Raw genomic sequence first — 26560 nt, 5'->3', positions numbered from 1 at the left:
TCTCAGAAGCAAGAGACAATGAAGTTAATGATTGCAGAGCTAGACCAGGAGAAGAAAGAAGGCAATGATGAGGTTGACCGCATTTTCACCAAACTTGGTGATCTCCCTTGCTATTTATATGATGGCAATCAAAATATCGTCATTGCTGAAGTTGTCACACAGGAATTCCTTTCCTTGAGGGATCAATGTGCTAGCCAAGATTTATCACTTGATACATTTGATAAACTGTTAGAAATCTAGGTTAGTTTTGAAGTCCTTGCATCCATGTTGAAGGATGTTAAAAAGAAACAGGTGAAGATTCTAGATGCAATTTCCTGCGTCCAAGTCATCACAAGTTCTACCTTGATGCCGAATGAAGTAGAGATGAAAGCCATCCTTGCTAAATTCAAAGATTTCCAAAAATCCAATGAAGAAGAGAATCAAGAATGAAGTATCCCCTTTTGGCACCTTTTATTCACGGATAGATGTTGTCAATTTTTGTGCAGCTGCACGTTTTCTTTATGTAGTAGTTGTAGTAAAATGAGACTGTGCAGTTGAATAAGTCAACTATGCTCACCTTTTTCTCAACTTCTTTTCTTATATAAGGAGGACCTCATTTGTAAATATTTTATCTTTTTTAGGCTTAGCAAAAACTCTGTAGATTTTTTATCCCAGCTAAGATTTTGGGCTTTTTGTGGTGAAAATCCTATTAAACGAATAAAGAAAACAGTTTTGTTGATCACAAACTTTGTGTTGTATCAAGAAAATCATTTATATAATTTAATGTTCTTATGTCCATTGAATATATATAGTATCTTTACTTCTTTCATCTTTAAGCTATTTCTACATGGTTATAGAGCTCTCAAATCTTGCAAGTAGACTTTGTGCTCTTACATACCTGAGAAATCTACTGATAAATTAATTAACTTATTGTAAGCTTTGTATTGATGTGGTTATTTGTATTTTAATGGATTAGAAATCTATACTTGAAGACTTTGAGCTTTAAGCTAAGTTTCTAATTGTTTACATTGTAACAATTAGTGTGAATTGGTGTTACCTTAAAGGAGACTTTGTGCTTCTTAATAGTAACTCTTGGTGTAGTTTGTTAGATTAATTGTTCTTTTCTTGAAGTATGTGAAGAGGTAGAGAAATTATAACTAGGTGAAGGGAGAATACATAAACTCTAGAAAAAGAGAGTTATATGCCCAACACGAACCCACAAATTTAATTTCTTATTAATTAGAGGAGAAATTTCATAGGGAACCTCCCCTTGATGAGAGGGGAGATTAATTTCTCACCATAGCGTTGTGTGAATTATATATTTTGTCATTAGTACTCTGGTGACAAAATATTCACCCAATAGTTTTTTGGCAACTCTGCTGGGGAGCGACATGCAACCAGTTTGTCTTTTTGGGTTGCATTGCTCTTTCATTGTAATTTCCATATTGTTACTTTGCTCTATATTCTAATTTGGCTGATCAAAGTTACACTCGTGGGCAGCGATTAGCAGGAATTGTTGATCCTACATTTGAGTTATTGCAACAATTCAATTTTCCCTTTGTGATACCTCCACAGATGCTTTCTCCTTTGCAATGGACATGAAGTTTTCCTCCATCTGCACGGCGATCTCCCATACCAAGTGAGGCATCAAGTTTGCAAGTTTCAGTTGTTCCACTTGAAAATCATTTTTTAATACCACCTTATAATCCATTAAGGATGGTCATTGCTGGATCTTGGGGCATTGCTTTTGGTCCTTTGAACTTGACCACACCTTTGCATGAACTTCCCAAAGGTACGCGGAAAAATTTACCCAATTTTTTTGGGGATGGTTCTCAGCACCCAAATGAACACATTGCTACCTTCTACATCACGTGTGGAGTCCTAAGTGTAGAGCACAAAGATGTTTCAATGAGATTATTCATTGAGACTTTGCATGGAGTTGCTGCTGATTGGTTCTATCATCTTACTAGTGCTTGTATCACAAATTGGGCAACTCTCAGAGTGTTGTTTGAGGCAAGATTCAAGTCCACTAAAGATGATCATGCTTTATTGGCACAATTAACTTAGTTGAAGAAAGAGCCTCAGGAACCCATGCGTGAGTTTGTAGCAAAATTTGACAAGTTACATAATCATATCCCAATTGCTTCAAGACCCACTACTAGAAACTTGAAATGTTTTTTCATCAATGCTCAATTCCCAGAAGTGAGTTTTCTTTTGCAAAGGAACAATCCTACAGATTTGGCCACTGCTCAACAAATGGATATATCAGTTGAGGATGATCTTATCCTTGTGGGTAAGATAAGGAGAGACCCTAATAAGGTTAGGAGTAATCAAGTTGTTGATGCATCTCTCTCTTCGACTAGTTCTATTGATCCTATGATATGGAAGCTAGCAAATGAGTTGTTGGCACTTAAGAAGCAAATTTCCTCACAAGGGAATACTTCTTATCATGATGTTCCAAGAAGGACTTATCCAAACAATGCTTCCAATTATGCCATGTGTAATCAAAATAAATTACCTCCTACTCCAGACAAGCTTGCGTTGGAAGCACCACCCCAAAATTCAGCTATAGGATATTATGAAGCTGAACAGAATGATCTTCATCCTTTTGGTGAAGAAGATGCCAATTCACATCAAGAAGGTGATGTAGAGTTGGCCGGCAACTCTAATATCAGGTTTATGGAATATCAAGAGGATGATACACCAGATACACATGATGGAGATGTCTTTACAGTATTCACTCATTCGCAAGCACAAGCAGCTCAACCACCTATCATTGTGAAGAGTGATGATTCTCTTCAAATTAAGAACTCTCAATGTTTTCCAATTTCTATTGTGAAGTGTGGGACTACCATACTGAATCCTGCAAAAGACAACGTTATCTTAATGGATGCCGCAAAGGATAAAAGTGTAAGTGATTCTTTGACTGCTGTCAATTTTTCTGCACCTGTCAATTCTCCTACACATGCATTGAAGACTAGTGTATCAAATATTTTAAATTCTCAAAATGACAATCCAAATCCATCTTTGATGACGAATTCCTTTTAGTCATTTGATATTTTAGATCATGCTAAAAAAACCAAAATACAAATATCTGAAGTTGAATTTTTGAGATCTAATCCAGATCAATTCGACCATTTGGTCAAGTTCGTCAAAGAAAAAGATACTATCCCTAGTAATCTTCCTAAGTCAAACTCACTTCAAAACAACCTAGTAACTTCCCCTTCTCCTGTAGAGAAGATAGAACCATTTTACATCTCTTTGTTGATAAATGGTTATAAGCTTAGTAATTGTGTAATTGATTCTGGGGCATCTGATAATGTTATGATGTCAAAAGTTGCCAATGCCCTTGGTTTGACTTTGACCAAAACATTTGGAAGGTGTTTCTCTATGGATATCAAACAAGTTCCCTTGATTGGTCAAATCAAGGATGCACAGTTTGCTTTTGCTTCATTCCTAGAAAAAGAAAATTAAGATGACAGTATTGGTAGCCGATGTACTAGCCTCCTATGGTCTATTGTTGGGAAGAAATTTTTGTAGAGATGTTGGGGGTGAGTTAAACTTAGATATGACTGAGGCTCGTATTCCTGTTAAAGGAGTTGTCCAAAGGTTACTTCCAGAAAAAGAATCAAAATATACCGTTGTCAAGTCTAACGATCAACGGGCCCAGATTCTTTTCGAATCATCAGGCATGGGCAATTATTTCATGCATGTTGATGATGGTTTAAAGGTGATTCCTGAGAGTGAAGGTGCCATTTCACTCAATGATTTCCCAATTTATTGTGAAAGTAGTGTTGAAAGTAATGTTATGGAATCATAAGGATCTTCAACTTAACAACAAGAAATTCTCAATTTTGATACCGTTAGCATTGGTAGTCCAGATGATGTTTGGACACTGGAGTTTCATGGCAGTTGTTCTTCTACTGGATTAGGAGCCAGTATTGTTGTGGTTTCCTCTAAGGGTAATTTTTTCCCTTTTTCCTTCAAATTGTAGTTCGATAACACAAATAACACTACTGAGTATGAATCACTCCTTCTGGGAATGAATGTCACTCACAAGAAGGGAATCAAGAACTTGCATGCTCAAGTAGATACCGAGTTAATAGTCTGTCAAGTCAGGAACATATATCAAACAAGGAGCGAAAGGTTGCGGCATTATCGCAACCTTGTATGGGATCTAATAGAGGCTTTTGACGCATTTGATATATCTATGGTTTCCCATGAATTCAACAATAGGACTGACTCATTAGCAATATCAGCAACTTCTTTGGTTCCTCACAAAGATTTTTCAGGATCAACTTATGTAGTTGAGTTAGTTTTCCAGCCAAGTGTTCCTGACAACTTTGATCATTGGTAGGTGTTTAATGATGATCATCATGTAGTAATTATTTTGCAGACCGATAACAATTTTGATGATAAGTACTTTGAAGGTAGTCACTACCCTTCAAAGGATGCAATTGAAAGTATTGATGCAGAAACAAGAGAAAAATTTCTTCAATTAAAAGGAAACAAGATCCCCAAGGGTCTAGTTTCACTAGAAAAGCTTTTTGACAAAGCATGATCACTATGTTAAGAAGCAACAAAGATCAGCTACAGGGTCAATGGAATTTGAACAAGTAAACCTTGGAACTAGAGACAATCCAAAAATTATCAACATTGGAAAGTGTTGTTCACAAGGAGAAAGACATAAATTTGTTGCATTATTGTAGCAGTATGTTGACGTCTTGGCATACTCCTATGAAGATCTAAAGTCTTTTCATCCTGAAGAGCTCTTCCATGATATCCCATTGAAACCAAGTATTACGCCTTTCCATCAGAAGCAAAGGCAGTACAACCCAAAGATCTCTGATACTATCTTTGTTGAAGTACAAAAGATGTTGAAAGCAAGGAAAATATTCCCGATCCACCATTCTTCTTGGATAGCCAATATTGTACCTGTACATAATAAGAATGGCAAAATTCGGGTGTGTAGATTTCTGAAACTTGAATCAAGCATCCTTGAAGGATAATTATCCTTTACCGATCATGGATCATGTCCTACAAGCTGTTACTAGAGTAGAGATGATGTCCATATTGGATGGATTTTCGGGTTATAACCAGGTAGAAGTTCTAGAGAAAGATCAGCATATGACCACATTTACTACACCTTGGGGTACCTTTGCATATCGCAGGATGCCTTTTGGATTAATAAATGCGAGAGAAACTTTCCAACGTGCAATGGACTTGGCCTTCTAAAGTTTTCTAAGTAAGTTCATTATGGTCTATTTGGATGATTTGATAGTTTATTCTAAGGAACGTCAAGATCATTTTTCTCATCTACAACGATGGGTGATTGATAGCGGTTGTTCACATCATATAACCAGTGATAAATCTATTTTTGGGGTCATTGAAGGTAAATTGCTTGGGCATATTGTTTCAAAGGAAGGTATAAAAATTGATGCAGAAAGGGTAAAAGCTATTCGTGACCTTTCCTTGCCAACAAGTAAGACTGTTGTTCATTCTTTCTTTAGTAAAGTTAATTTCCTGGGAAGATTCATTCCAAACTTTACTGAACAGACTCATCATATAGTTAATATGGTGAAAGGTAATTTTGTCTTCTAATGGACTCCCGAAAGAAAGAAAGCTTTCCATCAGATCAAGGAAGCCATGGCAAATGCTCCAGTCTTAATATGCCCAAATTATACCAAAGAACTCATTATGTATAACTATGCATCAGCTCATACTTGTTCGACTATACTAATGCAGAGAAATAATGAAGGTGTGGAATCACCTATTGCATTCATGAGTTATTCGTTGAAGGCTCATGAGTTGAAATACTCAGAAATGGAGAAGCATGCTTTTGCTATGGTGAAAGCAGTTAAACATTTCAAGTTTTATATTCTGAATTTGCATGTCATTGCTCATGTTCCTAATGTTGTTGTCAAGTCGATTCTGACACAACAAAAGTTTGGAACTAAAAGGGGCAACTGGGTTGCCAAGATTCAAGAATATGATATGGAAATTAAGCCCACTAAGTTGGTTCATGGAAAAGGTCTATGTCATTTAATAGCTGACAACAAATCAATAGATGAAGTGGTGCTTGAAAATGAAGGTATTAATCAAGATCTTCCTCATGTTCTATTTGTTAGCACTACTAATGAGTGGTATTCCGACCTGGCATATCTCTTAACATGTGCAGATTGTCCTACACACCTGTCAAGGAAAGAAAAGAGAACCTTAAAGCTTAAAGTAGTGAATTTTGTCCTATGGGATAATGGTTTGTACAAGAAGGGTCTGGACGGCAATTTCCTACGATGCATGGACAAACAACAACAAGTAAGATTACTTCAAGCTTTTCATGATCTTGCTTGTGGAGGACATTTTTTTGCCCCTATTACTGCACACAAAATCTTGCATGCTAGATACTACTGGCCAATATTGTTTAAAGATACATATAGTTGGGTTCACAAGTGTGAGCAATGTCAATAATTTGTTGGTAAGCCTAAATTAGCTGCACTCCCACTAAAGCTAGTAATAATTGAAGAGCCTTTCCAACAATGGGGGTCAGACTTCATTGGACTTGTTAATCCAACATCAAGTGCAGGTCACATATATATCCTCACAGTGACAGATTACTTCACCAAGTGGGTGGAGGCAATCCCAACTAACCAATCTACCTCGGCGGTGGTTTGTCAATTCCTTAAGGAAGATATCATCTCAAGGTTTGGCGTCCCTCATAAGATAGTAGCTGATAATGCTTCATGTTTTTCATCTTATGAGATAATTGACTTTTGCTTTGATCATGGTATTACTCTTTCACACTCATCTGACTATTATCCAGAAAGGAAATGGTCTGGCTGAGTCAAGTAACAAGAATCTGGTTACTATTATAAGGAAACTTATTGATGAGAAACAATGGACTTGGCATAAAGCTCTTTATGATGCGCTATGGGCAGATCATATAACTCCAAAAAGAGCAATCAGTATGTCACCTTTTCAACTTTCGTATGGGTTGAATGCCGAGATTCCAATCACTATGGAACTTCCAGCATTAAAGCTCGCCAAGGTCATTGAGGATGAAACATATCAAGATTAGTTGGATAAGCAGATTATGTTTCTTTCTCAGTTGGAAGAAACAAGGGCTGAAGTGGTAGATAGGATTGTTGCACACCAAAGCCAAGTGAAAGCATTGTTTGATAGGAAAACAACCACCCATGACTTCTCAGTTGGTGATCAAGTCTTTTTATGGGATAAGAGGAGGGAACCAAAGGGTTTGCATGGAAAGTTTGACTCCTTATGGAGAGGTCCCTTTACTATTCATGAAGTATGTGGTGAGCATAGCTACTTGCTTGCATATGCAAATGGTACCCCATTCTTGCTACCTCATAATGGAGAACATTTGGAGCTCTTTAATCAATAGAGAGCTATATAAAGGAAGTTTGTAGCATCCTAAAATTGTGACACTTGCAATTTCGACTGCATTTGGGTCTTCACGATGGTGGCGCAATGTTGAACCTGAATGGAGACCCCGAAACCTATTTGCGACATCAAAAACTGCATATTTCTGCACCTTGGCCTGATCCTTCCTTGCACCCTACTATCCCGGGAGGTGGGACCATGGCGCCCAGCACCCTAGTCCCTGGCCCTATTTTGGGCCCGGTCTCTTGTTGGGCATCAGGTCTTTAAGTTTGCAAATTGGAAAATAATTCTCTTAGGTCAGCCTAAGGTCAGAAAAATCAGTCTCCTAACCCTAATTGACAAGTATATAAACTACTTTTCCTCTCCTAGAAAGGGAGGAAGGAAGTAAGAAAGAGCAAGACGCGGAAGCGATATTCAAACATTCAAACATTCAAGCATTCAAGTATTCCTTCAAGCAATTGAGTATTCTAAGTCTCCATTCAAGGCTAGGTGTTGCATTCAAGACAAGGATTCAACCATTGAAGAGGAGATCACCTACAACATTCATTACACCTTCGCATGTAAGAATACAAACATTCTTACAACAAGGTATCAGTACTTGTTTACATTACAAACATTTACATTTACAACATTCTCATTTCTTGGTTAATTCCGAAACTGGGGTTTGACCTAAAGGCAAACCCCTAATCCCTAACCCCCCAATCGTCCTCTCTTTTTTGTGTGTAGGTTGCAGGTACGCAGCTGTAATTGAAGATCTGGAATCCTTGTGCAGAGACGAACAGATCCCCCTTCGTTTCACAGATTTTTCGGAGGACCGTGTGCACTCCGGGTGCAATCGTCCCGTCAACTTTCGCTCAAATTTGCAGAACAATATCGTCTCGACATTTTATTGCTAATTTTAGGTCCGTAGCTTCATCCTGTGTCCCTATCTCCGTTTATAAGCGAATCTTTCTTACTTTACATGCACTCCTAGTTCAATCTTTCTATCTACATTCTTTACAAAAGAGGGTATCCTTGCTGTCTCAACCCTTGAAACTCATTTAGAATCTAGTCTTGCATTGTGTGGGATTGGATCTTGTGAGTTTCAACCCCTCTTTTGAATGTAAAGTCTCTCCTAAGTGAAAACCGTCAACCCTAGTGACCCTCCTTTCTCTCTCCTTGGAGTGGGGGGGGGAACACCTAGGGTTCGATTTTCCGCTTTACATTTTGGTGAACCCAACGTGAACATCCTAATGCTGATTATTCATGGTTAGATCTGAAAAAAAAAAATTTGCTTCCTTAATTACATTTCCATGTTTGATCTTTTGCAAATTTTAAGAGGTTAATTGCATAAAAACCCTAAATTTTCTTTTTTAGTAATTGAGCTTGTGAAATGTTTAATTGTTAATGCTTGTTTCAGATCTATCCTTCTATTGTAAATTGTCAATTCATATTTGTGCTTTAATTCTGAAAATTAAGTGGTTAAGTGTCAAAACCCTAATTTTTAAAGCCCTCTTGATTCAACCTTTGACCGATGATTTCACTAATCAAAACACCTCCAAATCGGCTGTAACTTTGGATTCCGCAACAAAATCATAATATCTCTCATCCCTGAAAATTTGGAAAAAATTTGCGAGGACCGTGTGCACCCCGAGCGCCATTGTCCTCGACATTTTTTCCAAAATTTTGGGAGCTAGATCTTACTGTATTTTTCTGCTAAAATCCAAAATTTTGGCTGATTTCATCAATTCTAACACTTTCAAAATTAAAGTCAAAGTTGGTCTAGTGACTGCTTGGATTAAGGCTTATAATCATTCAAAAATTGTTGAAGTTGAAATTTGTGTTAAAATTGTGTTTCTTACTGTCCTAAATCTGAAAAGTGTGTTGGCATTCATTCGAAATTTCAGTGCTTTATTCAAATTTTTGCAGTTTGTGACTTTTGAAATTAAGTGTTTAATTGCAACAACTTTCATTTCCGCTTTCAAAATTGAATTTTTGAATGAAATTGAGTCAACTATTAAATTTCAAAGCCTGCATCGCTTTTAGTATTCTCTCTAAAATCATAAAATTCAAAATTTTAGCTTCCCTCTCTTTTTCAAAAATTCAAATTTTGCATTTTTCAACAATCTTGGTAGGGTTCAACTTTGAGATTGCAACTTTAATTTGGCCTATCTACAGATCTTAAAATCACTCAATTTTTTTAGATTAGCTTTAAAATCATCATAACATTCATCCCTGAAAATTTCGAAAAAAGTTGCGAGGACCGTGTGCACTCCGTTCGCCATGGTCCCTGACATTTTTTTCGAAATTTCGGGAGATTGTCTTGATTGTATTTAACAGCTTAAATCTAGGAGATTGGCTGATTTTATTGAAATTTTCTACCTCTAAATTCAAAATCTTCTCTCTCTCTTTGGTGCATGAGTTTTACAACAATAAGCCCTACTTACACTATTCTCGTTAGATGAAGCCTTAGAATTAAGTTTTTCCAAGGTTTAATTACTGAGGAGATGGAACCTAATTTGAATGGCCTTTTTAACGAGGACACGGGTAATTCCTCTAATCCTCTTAATGATGAAGAAGCTCTCCATGAGGTTTCTATAGAACAACTTTCAAAATTGGATAACCAATTTGATGATTTTCGACATTGGATGTCTCAAGAATACCCTGATAGTCAAGCTCTTTCATTAATTGAGGGTCTAAAACGTATGGTTCAAAGTGATAAGAATGGAATTGATATTTTGCATGGTATTGCACACATTGTGGATTTGAATGTGATGCCTATGAAAAGTTGTGCCGAAACTTTAGGTTATACACAACCTTCTACTCAAGTCAATCATTCTATCCCTTTGACAACTTCTATTGCTAGTATACCTACTTTTACATCAAACATAATGACTACTTCAATACAAAACATTCCACCTATGATCACCAGTCATGGGGGCAATCCTTCTTCTTCAATCAACCCTCTTCCTTCATTCAATCCAACTTCCGCATTCATTCCTTCAATGAGTGTTCCTATTATATCTCCACAAATGAACATGGCGCAAGGGGGCAATTCATTTAACCATTCCATTCCTCCTTGTAGTGTTCCTCCTTTCCAATCATCTCCTATGACTAACTATTGTAGCTAGGAAATTGGAAATCATCAAAGCAAATCAAAATACTAATCATTAGCTCAATCATGAAAGCACTCATTGCAATGATCTATCCTAAACACATTCAATAGAGACATAAAGATAAAACATTTAAAAAGATTATGCAAACCAGATGTTCCCTTCATGCGGCTCCATTGTTCTTCTTTCTTCTCCAAATAGTTTTGTTGTAGATCTCACCTTCAAGTGCATAAACCTAATTGAGAAAGCAAGATTGACATTGACACAAGAATACTAGAAGCGTGATTTGACAAAGTGATTAGAAATTCAATAGTCTGATTAAGGTTCAAGAATCCAGGGATTTGAGTGAAGAAATTCATCCAATTTATAGAGAAATTGGAGAAAAAGATCAAATTAGCATGATAGTGATTTGAATGGAAATTCAAATCAAGAATAGCAAAATTATGACATGTCTATGACAAATTGCTATGCAAGGATTTATGACAATTTATGACAAATTTCTATGCAAGGATTTATGACAATTTATGACAAATTATGACAAATTTCTATGTCATTTCCATGAATTTAGGAGAGAAATAGGAGGAAATTGAAATTAGGAATTAGAAAAATTAAGAAATTAGAAAATGAGGAATTTAGGAATTAAGAAATTGATGGAAATTAGAAATTAGGAATTAGGTAAATTAATTAATAATTTATCATTTATTAATTAATTCACAAAGAGGAATAATTAGCCAATTAAATGAACATTTAATTGTAATGAGAAGACTTAGGATAAATAAACAATTTATTAATCCTAAAGGAAGAAATGACACACAAGGTTAAATGATGAAATCACGAAACCCTACAAGATGAATTCTTGATGAAAGATAATTGACTCGATCATGATTTTAAATTGATAAATGACCAATGTGATAAATGATTTGATTGAGAAAATGCGTCAATTGACGAGGAACAATGACAAATTGATCCAAATTGACATAATTGAGACAAACAACGATCGATGACAAATTGATTGCAAAATGACAAGATTGAACAAGAGGACAAGAATCGATGACAAAAATAGATTGCAAAACGACAATATTGAAAATGACCACGATCAATGATGAATCAATCGCAAAATGACAAGATCGAACATGACAACGACCGATGACAAATCGATCGTTAAACAACAAGATTGAAAATGATAAGGATTGATGATAAATCGATCGCCAGATGACAAGATTGATAAGAGGACAACGATCGATGACAAATCGATCGCAAGATTGATAGGAGGACAAAACCCTAATTAGGATTGACGATGTCCAAAATGATGACAAATGAGTACGTACATTGATGCAATAGGATAAAATTGATCAAAATCAGGATTGGATAGTATTGTCGACAAGACCAAATTCGAGAGTGAGATAAATGAAGAATGCAGAAGAATGAATCGATGCTCGCAAATGATAAAAACCAAGTGCGTGACATAGGAGAAATGTTAATGTGACGCAAAAACCTAAAATAAGGCAATGCGCCAAATGTTAAAGTATGACTCCGCAAGCATTGACCATTTTTAGGTGTCTACATTTTGCCCCTCTTTGAGACAATGCGATTTTAAGCGTTGTTTCAAAGAGCTTAATGAAAATGCCCTAGACAATGATAATGACATATGCATGCCCCCTCGAGGAATTGGCCGGAAACATGCAGAGAAGAGGCCAATTGATCGATAAAAATGATAGGATCGAACAGACTGACAATCGGATACCGGATGCATGAAGGACAAGGAATTGAAGATGCAAAAGACCGCGACCAACATAAGATGGAGAGGGTGCACGCCCATCTATGCACTGACAAAGATCTATAAATGAGACCAAGAGAGGGAAAATTGGCTCATTTGCACTAGACAAAGAGGAGGATTTGTTGCTCTAGACAAGAACACTTGCAGAGAGATGGTGAACATTCCAATGGCGGATCACCTCGGGGAACGTGTACGCACATTCAGATGACCGGACGATGTAGGAGCAGCAGTATGGATCTCAAATACCCATGTTTTCAATTTCATGAATTTTGATTTCTTGCGGGACATTGTGGGGCCCACAGGGGATGCAGAAAAGGACTCCTGCGCTTGTGTAGGGAGACACAGGCACAGTTTATGTGACACAGGCGCAGGAGTTAAGACATAGGCGCAATTGTGCATTTTTTACTCAATTTTAGTTCGAAACTGCATGCAAATGATCCGGAAAAGGGGGATAAGGGTAGGATAGGTCAGATTAGAGGAAAAACACCCTGATTAGACATGAAAATGAGGAAATGCAACCCGTAGGAGCAATCCCTAAAACTGACAAAATTTGCCCCGATTGTGATGCAGAGTCGACAGTATCCGTTGATCACACGAGAGAATCGACCAGATTGCTTCATGCTACGACATAGACTCAGGAGCACAGAGAGAGATACCTTAGCAGGACTTGGGATATACTATGTCACATTCATGCCCAAGATTAGGGCAAACACAGGACTGCTTACCGCATTGGCAGAGCGATGGCATTCAGAGACTTCCTCATTCCATCTGGCGAATGGAGAGGCAACGGTGACACTGGAGGATGTATGGCGTATCCTCCGCATTCTGATTCATGGAGAGATGATAGAGTATGACCCAGTGATAGGGAGAGATGCATTGTGCAAATTATTTGAGTGCGACGCAGATGATCTGGATATCGTGGAGAGGGAGATTGGCTGGGAGACTATGGCATCAGAGTATGATCGACGATATGTGGTGATAGCCGTGGTGATAGCATGTCTACTAGCAGGAGACAGATGAGGACATGGATTCCCTATTGGATGGGGAAGAGTGCTAGAGCGGATGGCAACAAAGGGGACAGTGTACGCATGGGGACCATGTGTACTGGCTATGCTCTATTTTTAGCTGCATCAGATAGCATATCAGGGAGTGTAGACTTTGAGCTGTGGAGTTACACTGCTACAGGTATGGGCATTTGAGCACATAGCCATATGTCGACCGATCACAGATAGATAGGTAGTACCACACCGACCATATGTGTACTGCTATGGGGGAGCACTGAGACAGGGTCCTTTTGGATATATATTATATTGGCGACATGAGCTAGACCGACTGAGAGAGTTCATATGGAGGCCATATCGTGATTGCCCGGGATGGTCAGATGATAGTGATGAGCTACCATATTGTAGATAGGAGAGGTACCTGATTGGGTGACCAGTGAATCGCCAGAGAGTGATTGAGTTGTACCTGCCAGAGAGAGTTAGATGACAGTTTGGAGAGAGGTAGGATGTACCTAGGAGAACTGTACACTTTGCCCTATCTCACAGAGAGACAAGTCAGTGGGGGAGTATGATTCAGCCACACACAGCATATGCTGACTTTTCACAGCTACAGCAGAGACAGTGGGATTGGAGATCAGATGTGGTGGATGCTGGGACGACAGATGAGTATGATAGATGGTTTGCACGACGGCGGCCAGTGCCATTGACAGATCTGGATATTCCAATGCCGAGGCGACAGGAGGACTTCCCACTCACAGGAGAGGAGGAGGGAGATGATGAGGATGGTGGAGATGACGAGGACAGAGATGAGGATGGTGGGGATGACGAGGATGAGCCATATTCAGGTGAGCATGAGGCATTACAGGACATACCCATAGAGCCGGAGATAGCTAGGACAAAGGAGATGGAGATGTGCAAGGCTACCATAGCAAGTCAGTAGGATCACATTGCCACTTTATAGAGACAGCAGGATCAGTTCAGAGTAGAGATAGTCAAACTCACAGCGGCTCAAGATGCAGCGATTGCTCAGGCACAGCGAGAGGAACAGAGATTCACTGAGTATATTGGGTCGATTCGGGATGCCAGTGCACGAGAGATGGCACAGATGCTGGTAGAGACCGGAGATGAGATACGCCATTGGAGGACACTATATGAGAGTGCAATTCCACCAGAGCAGAGAGCACCTTCATATCAGGCACGATCGAGGACAGAGAGTAGGGCACGCTCTCGGAGGTTATTGAGCAGCATGGGGGTGAGTGGACCTATGAGACCACCACAACCAGGACCGGGAGGGACATCATCCGCAAGACATTGCAAGGATGAGGAGGATCGAGGGAGCACCCAGTGACAGAGGCACATGCTCCTTAGATAGACAGTAGACATTATGTAGTTTGACATTTTGTAGTCAGCCTGCGGACCATACTTAGGACAGGCAGTCTGATTTTGTACTCCGATATTATTGTGATATATGATATGATATGCATTGATATGATGGGATGCAACATGTTATAACTTATGTTATTTTTCCATGTATGGATGACTTATGCACTGTTTATGTATCATTATGGAATATGTATGGATGTATTTTTGATGCATCATGAAATGAATAAAATGCTTGATATGGTGCTTAATGTAATGCAAATGTACTAACCAAATGGATGCAGGATGCAACATATGTGTGCAGGGAAATCGGAGCACTAGACCAAACTGACTATTTGAACTGATGGAAGAAATGTTAGTAAGAAGAAAATGAGACAAAAGACATTTAGAGACGAAGAAAAACTTGCTTTCAGTAATGCACTTTGTAGGTGAGAACCTTTATTTTAATGTAGCAAAATGGATGCATAGCATCATGGCATTGAGGGCCAGAGCTGAAATGCAACCCCTTTTTGCAAATAACAAACACATCATAGACAAACAACAATCACAACAAAAAGAAATAAAGGGACCATGAACCATCCCGGTCACTCTAAATCACTCAGTGACATCATCGAGCAACATAGGAACATGATCGAAGAGAAATCAGTAAGTGATAAGACTCACTCATTCAAACAAGTCAAACAAACATCTTGATCTTCATTGTCAAAAGTTGAAAGTGCTGATAGGACGATCATGCTGTCTGGTTTCAGGACATGTGGTACCCCGTCTAAGACAGGACACAGTCTAGTTTCGAGTATACCACACCCTGTATAAGACCCATGATAGCAGTGACAAAGTCAAATGATTTTGAGGTTGATTGATATGACAATTCAGATCAGTTTGAATGTCTGGGTTGATTGAAAAGTTCATCTGTTAATGCATGATTTCATTAAAGCACAATGTGTGATTGTGTGTCATTGGAGGGATGCTCAGTGATTTGTCTTATGCACAAAAGGGATCATTTATTGCAAAATGCTTGTTTTTTGGATTTTAATGTTTTGAAAATTTTTTGTGTTCATTTTTTCAGGACTTTATTTGACTTTTTAGGGATTTTTTCAAGACATTTTTCAATTTTTTAAAGAGATTTTTTTTTTAGGACATTATTTGATTTTTTTGGATTATTTCAGGACATTTTTCAATTTTTTTTTTTGGATTATTTCAGGATGTTATTCAATTTTTTTTTAATTTTTTCAAGACATTTTTCAATTTTTATGATTTTTCTCAAGACATTATTTGATTTTTTTTTTTTGGATTTTTTTCAGGACATTTTTGGATTTGTTTTGAATTTATTTCAAGACATTTTTGGATTTTTTTATGAATTATTTCAAGACATTTTTGGATTTTTTATGATTTTGCCCCCAGTGTCTAGCAAGGCAAGGAATATGACAGGTGAATAAATAGGCTTTCTGAAATGATGGTGGATAGAGGGAAAACAAAGGACTTATATTATGGAGACAATATAGATGCAATTTTCAAGGGCTATTGCATGATGGGACAAGAGACTGGATATGACAATGTAAAGCAGTGACATGGCATGAGGGACATGTCAAGAGGTTTTTGAAACTATATTTAAATTTTCCATCCTTATTACAGATCAAGATCAAGGAATGAAAAAGAGTGTATGGATAGTGATAAGATATGGATAGGATAAGCAAGACCAAGAATGGAGAAGGGACATGGACTGAAGGTCGGGATAGGATACGGGATAGTGGCAGAAAGTTGCAATAAGCTAGGGAATATGGATGAAAGGTTATAATAAGAAAATGGATAAAGACCAAAAGCTATGATGGACTAAAAGCTGCAAACAAGATGCATGATGCTCATGAAGATCGTCAGCCTTGTCAAGATCAAAGGTGGAAAGAGGAAACTAGACATGAGGGATGATAGGACAAGGAAGGGTAATAGGACATGGTATGATAGGATAATGAAGGGCAATAGGATATGAAGGATAAAACTTGCCCCCAAGTGTGGTGTGCAAGAAGTTCATAGATTACGCATGACGCTTGTTTACCAGGTTTTCACCAGTGGACGAATTATTTTTGCTGTACTTTCTTTTGTCTTTTTTTTTTTTTTGAGCTTTTTCAATAGAAGATGGACACATGATAGGGGATGGAAGAAGGACTCAAGCGTCTTTTTTTTTGGATAGTAGCCTTGAAGAAAAATGGACCATGACCTTTAAAAGTATGCTCAAAGACGTTGGTAGGATAAGGACATGGAAAATAAGATGAAACTAAGGCAAGGATTTATGCAAAGGATTGGACCAAAGGGATGGAAGGATGGAAAATATGCATTGGATAATGAATAGGGTATTGGAAGAATTGGACTCACTGGATGGAAATGTTGGCAAGATCAACATTGGCACACACCTTGAGGGGTGATGGATTGATGGAGGAAAAATGGATCTCAGATTGTGAGATTTGGATGGAGGAATAGCTTGGGATTTTGGGACATAAGGGCCCAAAATGGATGAAGAAGGTGATGGAGGAACAAATTTGAGAGGTTTGGATGGAGGAATAGCAACTTTGGATGCCAAGTTGGATTTTTCTTTTTATTTTTGTGCTTCAAGGAGCCACTTAGGGATCCACATGGTTTTTGATTTTTCATGCTTTTGTGGTTCCTTGGAGTGCATTGCTTGCACAAGGTATTTAGGAACCCATATATATTTTGACTTTGCTTTATTTTGCTCAGTGGGCCTTTGTGGCCTTTTGGATATTTCTTTTTCTTTATAGATCATATTTTTCTTTGTTTTTACATGTCGATTATATTGGACATGTTGATCCTTGAATACATGTGGATTTCTAGACTTGTGACTTTTATACTTGGCATCCAAATTGCTTGGAAGAGGGAATGAATGTCGATGTGGATGGGAATGATATGGAGGCATGTGGGATGGATGGAAGGTTCTCCAAGATGTGTGCCTTTGCTGATGTTGCATAGGAGATGGAGGGATATAGGGACCTAGAATGGATGGAAGCGATGATGGGGAAGGGATATGTTTTGATTTTGATGGAGGGATACCAATGTCTTGAGAGTGAGATGTGTAGACATGACCCTTAAGATCTTCTTTGATATGGAGGGATTATTGCTTATGGAGATCTACTCCTTTGCCTTTATGAATATCTTGACTTGTAGGATACTCTTTTCTTTGGGAAGAAAACGCGAGTCCATTATGAGGTGGATATGATACGAGAGAAATAATGAGATCTTGAAGTGGATCGGATTGGACTAAAGTGGAAGAACCCATTATGCATGTCGAGGGTTCATGAACATCTTGCACTGACACATTAGAATCATGAAGGGGATTAGGATCATGAGACGGACTAGGATTGTGTAGTGGACATGGTTCAATGACAGGCTCTTCAAGAGATGGAATGGGAGAAATAATGGGATCACCAAAAGAAATGAGACCTTGAAGTGGATATGCTGGATTAGGACAAGGAGACGGAGGAACAAAAGGATCTTGTGGAGGATTTAAAGGAATGATTTGATCTTGACAAGGAGGAAGATCATTGGAATCCTCTTTAAAGGTGCTTTTCTCTAGACTTTTAATGGGATCATCGGAAAGGATGGAAGGGATATCTGGAATGTCAATGGGATTTGAAAGGACATTTTTTTAATGAAATGGAAGGGGATCATTTGGGATTGGATGGACTGGGATATCTTGATCTTCCCCGGGGAATGGAGTGTCAATAGGACTTTGGATAAGATGGACAAGAATAGGGGAATCATCATGAGTGTCTGGGAACATGGGATCTTGGTCAACAATTGGATGGGATGATAAGGTTTCGAGATTGTGATCTTGATCTGTTTTAAGACATCTTTCTTCATGCTCTAAATTATCCTCTTGACATGGGGTTAGACTTTGGATATGCATGGAGGATTCTGACAAGGAATCAATGATTTGGCATGAAGGGCATACACTTTGATCATTTGTGATGGATTCTGGCAAGGAATAAATGCTTGAACATGAGGAAGAGGGACTTTGAATAGGGTCCTCTAAAACAGGTAATGGCAATAAAGTGCATGGTGGCATTGGGTCTAGTATTTCTGAAACATGACAAGGATGTGCATCATGAATTGGATTATCTTGGCAATCAATTATGGATAGCTCTTGGATAATTTCATCTTTGGGTGTATTGTTTGATGGGGACAATATGGAAGGTTCTTGGGAAACTTCTAAAGGTGTAGGGATAGATGCCACTGGAGAGTCAATTTGCTTGTGAGGGGATGAGGCATTGCTAGACATAATTGTATTATCTTGATCTTCCTCAAAGAACTCACTTGGTAGGTTCCTTAAGATCCTTGCAATAAAGCCACCTTTCTTTCGGGGTTTTAACATAGTTGTATCTAGAATTTGAACTTGTTTGGAAAGAATTCTGTCTTGGTCTGATGTCATGTTTTGATATTGGACTTGGTTCAATTGTTCCAACATGTTTGAAACTTGGGTTGGTGTGTGCTGCAACCTTTGTTTTTGAATGTTTGGTTGGACATATTGTTGAAATTGGACCATTGGTTGTATTGGTTGTATATGTTGAACAATTGGTTGTGATGGTTGAAAATCTGATTGATAGTAAACACCTTCTTGTTCTTGTTGTGGAGGCACATACTGTTGAAATTGATGTTGTCTCTTTTCTTGAAATTGTTTCATCATCTCTATTTGTGAGAGGAGAGCTAGTATGTCTGATCGTTCAAGAAGAGATCTTACATCAATTGGCTCAATCTTTGGATTTCGACCTGGCAATTTTCAAAACATTTTGGACATTTGTGATCTATTCTTCTCAATGTTTTTCACTCTTTGTTCCAAAATCTCATTTTCTTGAGCTAGTTTCTCCTCTAGTTTTTGTATTTGGAGACTTGTTTCATCATAAAAAGTTTGATCAATATTGCCTTGTTGTTGGGTTGGATATAATTGTGATTGCCTTGGATTAAAATCCAATTGCATTATTGATTGATACGTCAAACTTTGTTGCATCATTGGTGCTTGGAACCTTGTTTCAATAGACATGTCACTATGCAATGCAATATTTTTGGAATTTTCAAAGATAATGTATGATATGCAACTAAGTGCAAACTTGAATAGATGAAAATGCAATCTATGTTTTTGGTTGTTTTTGAAGATTTTGACAAACTTTTTGAATGCAAATCTAAGAGAGGGACCCTTAGGAAATTGGAATGATATCTAGACCTCAAAGGACAAAAGGACTTAAGTGACAAAAGGACAAAATGACAAAGTCTCCCCTATATGCTTGGATACTAAGCTAGGTTTGACCAAATGATGTTGATGACAAAAGGAAAAAAGATTTAATAAGGTCTAGATCTCCTAACAATGACTTAGGGTTGCATCAAAGATTTGGATTACTCAAGTATGACAAAACCTAGTTTTGGCACTATATGAAAAGGGACAATTACTATGCAAATGACCTTAATATGATATGATAATGACCTAAACTTAATGAAGAGACCTAGGGTATGCAATGTATGACAGTGGTATGACTTCAATGCAAGAGAACATATGCAAATGGATGACCCTTATTGAAAGGAGTATGACTTAGGTGAAACCTAACATTGGTACTTGACAATGAACTTTGCAAAATGCAACCTAGGATGAACCTAAATGTAAGTGACATGAATGTTGAGACAAGATTTTGAACAATGTTTGCTAACCATGTTTGAAGATGAGTTTTGAATCTTGTTGAACTTTTTGTTGGATGAATGTCTTTTGTGTTTAATCTTATGTTGGATCAATTTGTTTTGCTTTTGAAATGAGATGCAATTCAACTTTTGACAAGCAAAGAATACAAGATATTGCAACTTAGACTCAAGACAATCATGCTCATTTACACATTTCTTATGGTAGGCAAAGACATTAGGTACTTGAGAGGTAGACTCTTTATGAGATTCAAGGAGAATACATAGATTCTTGACCCCACGGGCTCCCCTTCACGACACTCACTTCTCAGGGCAGCCAAGCATCAGTCCCCATGGAAATCTCCCCATGGCCAACTTAGTATCTCTTCCAAGTATCTGAACTTGTCCTTCTCAAGCAACTAGAAAGGTTTTTGGCCTCTAAAAACAAGGTGTTTAGTAAGGATTTCTGTTAAGCATTACTCCTTGATGTCATGCAAGCATGATTGAGACATTAAGCCCATCAAGATACCAAAAAAATGTAGTCACGCAAGCATGATTTAGACCAAGAGGACCTACTTAGATGTTGATATGAGAAAGAGTTCAAGGGTCATCACTTCCCAAGTAACTGCAATTCCCACGTAACACTTCCTTCAAAGCTTTCGCTCATCGGGTATTTTTTTATAGTGAGTTAGAATGCCAAGGAATTCTATCCATACTCACTTTGGGTCATTCCCTTCTCATGATTATCACTTGCTTGCAAAAGCAAAGTGGTCGGGAAGGCAGGCCCTCTAAAGGAGACACACAATCAAAGACAAAAGCATGGTATCGAAGACCTGGATTTCTGATCACCCTAAAAGGATGAGAGCATACTCTCCTACTCCAATGTCACACTCAACAATCAAAGCAAAAACATGTTCATTCCAACCTATTAGAAATCACTAGGTGCCTAAAACATTAATAACAAACACCAAGTTTAGTTGTTTCTCCAAGGCAACCTGCAAAACCCAAGTTAGAAGTTTGATTTGTTGTCTTTGACTATCGATTTTGCATAACACATGTTAGTAGTTTGATTTATTGTCTTTGCCATGCATATGCCAAGATTCTGCATAGATAATTAGTACCAAAATCCAAAGCACAGAAAACAGAATGCAAAAACTAAACAAATTTCAAGTAAAACACTGCATTTTTACCTCTGTTCTGGACTTTACACAGGCGCAGAACTCAGGACACAGGCGCAGAATGCAGGACACAGGCACAGAATGTCTTCAACATAGGTGCAGAATGCTCAACACAGGCGCAGGTTGCTTCACACAGGCGCAGGTTGCTTCACACAGGCGCAAAAGTCTCCAGAAAACCCTGCACGACCCTGTTTTTGGGTTTTTGGCCTGCAAATCAACTTGAAAGCACTCAAAAACACCATAAAGAGGTTAGATGGTTAGTGTTCACGTCGGGTTCACCAATTAATGTACGTTAGGAAATCAGAAATCATCAAAGCAAATCAAGATACTAATCATTAGCTCAATCACGAAAGCACTCATTGCAATGATCTATCCTAAACACTTTCAATAGAGACATAAAGATTTGACAAAGTGATTAGAAATTCAATAGTCTGATTAGGGTTCAAGAATCCAAGGATTTGAGTGAAGAAATTCATCCAATTTATAGAGAAATTGGAGAAAAAGATCAAATTAGCATGATAGTGATTTGAATGGAAATTCAAATCAAGAATAGCAAAATTATGACATGTCTATGACAAATTGCTATGCAAGGATTTATGACAATTTATGACAATTTATGACAAATTTCTATGCAAGGATTTATGACAATTTATGACAAATTATGACAAATTTCTATGTCATTTCCATGAATTTAGGAGAGAAATAGGAGGAAATTGAAATTAGGAATTAGAAAAATTAAGAAATTAGAAAATGAGGAATTTAGGAATTAAGAAATTGATGGAAATTAGAAATTAGGAATTAGGTAAATTAATTAATAATTTCTCATTTATTAATTAATTCACAAAGAGGAATAATTAGCCAATTAAATGAACATTTAATTGTAATGAGAAGACTTAGGATAAATAAACAATTTATTAATCCTAAAGGAAGAAATGACACACAAGGCTAAATGATGAAATCACGAAACCCTAGAAGATGAATTCTTGATGAAAGATAATTGACTCGATCATGATTTTAAATTGATAAATGACCAATGTGATAAATGATTTGATTGAGAAAATGCGTCAATTGATGAGGAACAATGACAAATTGATCCAAATTGACATAATTGAGACAAAAAATGATCGATGACAAATCGATCGCAAAATGACAAGATTGAACAAGAGGACAAGAATCGATGACAAAAATAGATTGTAAAATGATAATATTGAAAATGACCACGATTAATGATGAATCGATCACAAAATGACAAGATCGAACATGACAACGACCGATGACAAATCGATCGTTAAACGACAAGATTGAAAATGATAAGGATTGATGATAAATCGATCGCCAGATGACAAGATTGATAAGAGGACAACGATCGATGACAAATCGATCGCAAGATTGATAGGAGGACAAAACCTTAATTAGGATTGATGATGTCCAAAATGATGACAAATGAGTACGCACATTGATGCAACAGGATAAAATTGATCAAAATCATGATTGGATAGTATTGTCGACAAGACCAAATTCGAGAGCAAGATAAATGAAGAATGTAGAAGAATGACTCGATGCTCACAAATGATAAAAACCAAGTGCATGACATAGGAGAAATGTTAATGCGACGCAAAAACCTAAAATAAGGCAATGCGCCAAATGTTAAAGTATGACTCCGCAAGCGTTGACCATTTTTAGGTGTCTACAACTATCATAGTGTCTCGCCACCTTACTCTCAATAAATACCTTCTTTCAATAACATAATACCTCCATCACAATCTAACACATCTAATATGAACTCTTCGACTGAAGCGACCATTAACAATCTTGCACAAATTGTCTCTTCTTTACAGCAACAAATTGCCTCTATGAATCAATCTAAGTTTAGTGTGCCCACATTTGATGTTGCGAGCCCACTTTCTCTTGACATTGTTCGAGCTATCCCACCTAAGAATGTTGAAATCCCACAGTTGGAGCTTTATAATGGTAAAGGTGATCCTCTAACACATGTTAAGACCTTTCAAACAATATGTACCGATTTTGCTCATGACCAAACGTTGCTTGCAAAATTGTTTACTAGAACATTAAGAGATAAGGCTCTACAATGGTATTGCTCATTGCCTTCCTATTCTATTACTTCTTTCCAACAACTTGCAAATGCTTTTATTCAACAATTCCAAAACAATATAAGTCCTAAAGTTACTTTGATTGATTTAATGCATTGTAAACAAGGTGTTAAAGAAAAGGTGACTGATTTCATTGGTAGATATAAGCATTTGTATGCTCAAATTTCTTTTCCACTACCTGACAATGATATTCAAAGAATATTTATTTCTAATTTACAAAAAGATATTAGAGAAAAACTTCTGTTTTCTGAGTTTACTTCTTTCCAACAGTTGTGTGCAACTCTTCGCAATTATCAACTGACTGTGAGTCAAATGGAACAAGCAAATCCTATGGCTCCGTGTGATAAGGGTGATAGTAGTCAACAACCATTTGGGAAGTTTAAACTGAATAGAGAGTCCATTAAGTCCAATGAAAACATCATCAACAACAATGTGAATGTAGCATCAGGTGTGCCTCCTATTTCTAAGTTTTTCAAGAAAGAAAGAAAGTTTACTCCTTTGAATGAATCATTGCATAGTATTATGAATAAGTTATTGGAACAAAATGTGCTTACTCTCCCTCCTATAAAGCAAATAGATCCTGCAAAGATTAATTCACCCCATTTTGACAACAAATCTTTTTGTCAATTTCATCGTCAACCTGGGCATGATACTGAAAAATGTTTTGCTTTAAAGGGTAAAATTCAAGATTTGATTGATAATAATACTATCTCTGTTTCAGGTGTGAATGATAAAGGCAACACATCTGTAGCTCCTCCTAACCAAAATCTTAAGATTTTTACTGATTCATTACCTTCTCATACCTCTAATGTGATTGAGACTAATGATTCCTCTTTCTCACCTGATAGTCTTGTGTCTATGACTCCGAATGTGATTAACTTTGTGGAACAGCAGAAAATCCCTAAAGAACCTTCCATCACATTTGATTCCAGTGAAACTATCAGGGCACCTGATGGCCCTTTATATATAGTTGCAAAAGTCAAGAATACACCTTTCCGTGGAGTGCTTATTGATCCTTCTTGCATGGTTAATGTCATTACTGAAGAATTTCTTTTTACTTTGCAATTGAATCAAGTGATCTATGACGAAACAAATGTGGTTGTGAAACTATTTGATGCATTTTCTTCTCCTGCAATTGGTTCTATTACATTACCTATTGAGGTCCATAACAAATCCCTTGATGTGAGCTTTGCCATTATTCCATCATCCGAACAATTTTGTGTGAAGCTAGGCTATCCTTGGCTATTTTCCATGAAAGCTATTGCTTCTCCTATTCACAAGTGTTTGAAATTTCCCCATAATGGTGAAGTTGTTACTGTCAATCATAGTCTCTTTAAACTAGCTGAAAGAACTTCTAGCGTTCCTATTGATTATTTATGGCCTAAACAATTTCAATCTCTTCCACCGCGAAGTGATCATCTTTTCAAATATTATCAAAAGTGGAAAAAAGATATGATCCTATCTCTAAGTGAACCTAGAACACCCAAACTTGATATTCCTATCATTCTTGAGAAGGAAGTTCTTCCTTTGAAAGATAAAACTAATGTCTTTCCTCAAGAAGATTCCCAACCCATCCCTATGAATGTGACTATGTCTATATCTAATAAACTTCCTAAAAGTAGATCTATACCTCCTCGTCATGATGGACTTGGTCTCCTTCCTAAACCAAATATTCCTCCCTTATATGGAGCAGTTCCTCCTCCTTCCTCTTATAGAGAGAAGAGACCTTCCTCTTCTCCTATTATTCAACCTAAGAGACCACAACCTAAACACCCAAGTGATAAGGATGAGAACATTCATCCTCCTCAATCTTCTCAACTTCCTGCTAAGACTAGACAAAATCATTCTGCACGTGAACGTTGATGAAAGCGTCATCTTAGAGCTCAGGCAGCTGCTTCTCAAACTTTGCAATCCCCAAAAACACCTTCAGCTAGTATTATTCCATTTTCTCCTTAGCCGAAAATTGAGCCAAAATCTCCTAAACATAAGATGCATGATGGTCTTGATCCTGTGTGAGTTAAAGATCCTATTTTTATAAATCTTGATGATGATATAGATGAAAATGTTATTCATGATGAAAATGTTACTCCTCTTTATTCTGATAGTGAATATGAATATGTTGATGTTGATAACCATTTATCTAACGAATTTTCTAAAGCACTTATCCTAGCTCCTAGACAAGAACAACGTGGCTTGGAACATGAACATAGCCCTTGTTTGGATCTTGTGATAGCTCCATCTGCTGTGTTGGATGTTCCTCCTCTAGCGTGTTTCCTGCCTTCCCGAAATATTGATCAGCAAGATTGAGGGGTGGATGACGTGCTAGACTAGTTCATTAGCATAGCAGATTCTCTCCTCCTCTCTTGATCTCTTTTGTTAATTCTTCTATGTGTTATTCTCATTCTTCTATTTGTTGTCCTTAGTGTTGTCTACTTGAGGACGATGCAAAGCATTGAGATCTCTTTTGGTCTCTCTCATGTTGACTCAAAAGACACATGTGTTCCCTTCTTCTAGGTGACCTTCCTTGATTGGGGAATAAAGAACAATTATGCATACATACATATGATATACATGAATTATCATACAACATACTCACCCCAAGGAAAGCGAAGTCACCTTGTGCTTTGTGTTTTGTGTCTATTATCCTTGGGCTTATCTCACACTTGGGGGCTAAATCCTTGTGATAACATGCTCCCTTCCCTTCTCATTTCCTATATGTATCACTACCTTAAAGCAATCACCCCCGATGAGGTGTGTGCGATTGATTTAACGTAGGGGGGCATACACCCCGTTCATATCTCTTCAAGAAACTTGAAAGTTTCTTGGCGAACTTAGCTTTGCCTTGAAAATTTTTGGTATTTTTCTTGCATGACTCATAGTGAGGGAACCTTACTACTGATAGTCATGGTTCTCCCTCATGATCTTCCCTTTTACTTTGTCAATAGAAGTCATGAGATCCTTAGTCCACTGGGGGCTT

Source organism: Cryptomeria japonica, chromosome 6 (genome assembly GCF_030272615.1).
Source record: "Cryptomeria japonica chromosome 6, Sugi_1.0, whole genome shotgun sequence".
NCBI lineage: Eukaryota > Viridiplantae > Streptophyta > Pinopsida > Cupressales > Cupressaceae > Cryptomeria > Cryptomeria japonica.
This window is presented reverse-complemented; position numbering follows the sequence as displayed.